Genomic DNA, 1,239 nt, shown 5'->3' on the forward strand with positions numbered 1-1,239 from the left:
GTGTTTATTTAAAAAATTATTTAATCTGAAGTGAATCAAGCGTTCAAAAATTTTCGAAAAACAAGGTAACAAGGATATGGGTCTGTAGTTTTCGAAATAATGAGGGTCATCTTTTTTGTAAATTGGAACTACTTTGGCAATCTTGAGGGAATCAGGAAAAATACTATTAATAAACGAAGAATTAAAAATATGGCAGAGAGGACCTGAAATAGAATTTGAAATATTTTTAATAATAGAATTTGAAAATCCATCATAGCCAGAACTTTTGTTTTCTTTTAAATTATTAATAAGGTCATGAATTTCATTAACGGAAATTGGATTGAGAAAAAAAGAGTCCTTAATGGGCACTGGAAGAAATGAATTGTAGGTTTCCACTCCAATTGGTTTGACAATAGTATTTGCAAGGGTTGACCCGATATTAATAAAGTAATCATTAAAGTTATTAGAAATAGTAAAAGGATCGGATATTTAGCAATTATTATGATTAAAGTATGAAGGCAGAAAAATTTTAGTCTTCTTACCAAGGACAGAATTAATAGTTTGCCAGGTCTTTTTAAGGTTAGATTTATATTGGTTAAATTTATTTTTATAATAATTAGATGCGGAGATACGAATAAGGTTAGTCAATTTATTACGATATTTTGAATATTTGAATTTATCAGAGTCTTTACCAGTTTTGATATATTTTTATATAACTTATTTCTGGTGTCAATGGATTTAATAATAGCATTGGTGATCCACGGTTTGCGGTCTCTACGAAATTTGCGCCTATAACGGTATGTTTTAATATTTTTATTTATCATATACTTAAGTTTGTCATGAAACAATTCATAAGCAAGATTAGGATCAAAAATGATAGAATAAATGTCAGACCAATCAGTGTTGAGGAGATCCTCATTTAGGGCAGCTAGTGTGTTAACATTAATTTTCTGCAAATAAATATACTTAGAGTTGTTTTTATTTAAGGTAAAGGAAACTAGAATGAGTAATGGAAAAAACAGGAAAATGATCAGAAATATCTGAGTACAGTATACCAGGCGAAATTTTAAATTTAATATCATTACAAAAAATATTATCAATTAGTGTAGCTGTCGTTTTGGTGATTCTTGTGGGCCTGTTTATTAATGGATAAAAATTAGAATTAAACATAGTACTAAGGAATTCACTAGTTTTAGTGTGTGAATTGCATTTTAGTAAATCTATGTTGAAGTCACCACATAAGTAAGCAATTTTATTTTC

Source organism: Anneissia japonica, unplaced genomic scaffold, assembly GCF_011630105.1.
Source record: "Anneissia japonica isolate Jap-2015-1 unplaced genomic scaffold, ASM1163010v1 scaffold6083_len184754_cov179, whole genome shotgun sequence".
Classification (NCBI taxonomy): Eukaryota; Metazoa; Echinodermata; class Crinoidea; order Comatulida; family Comatulidae; genus Anneissia; species Anneissia japonica.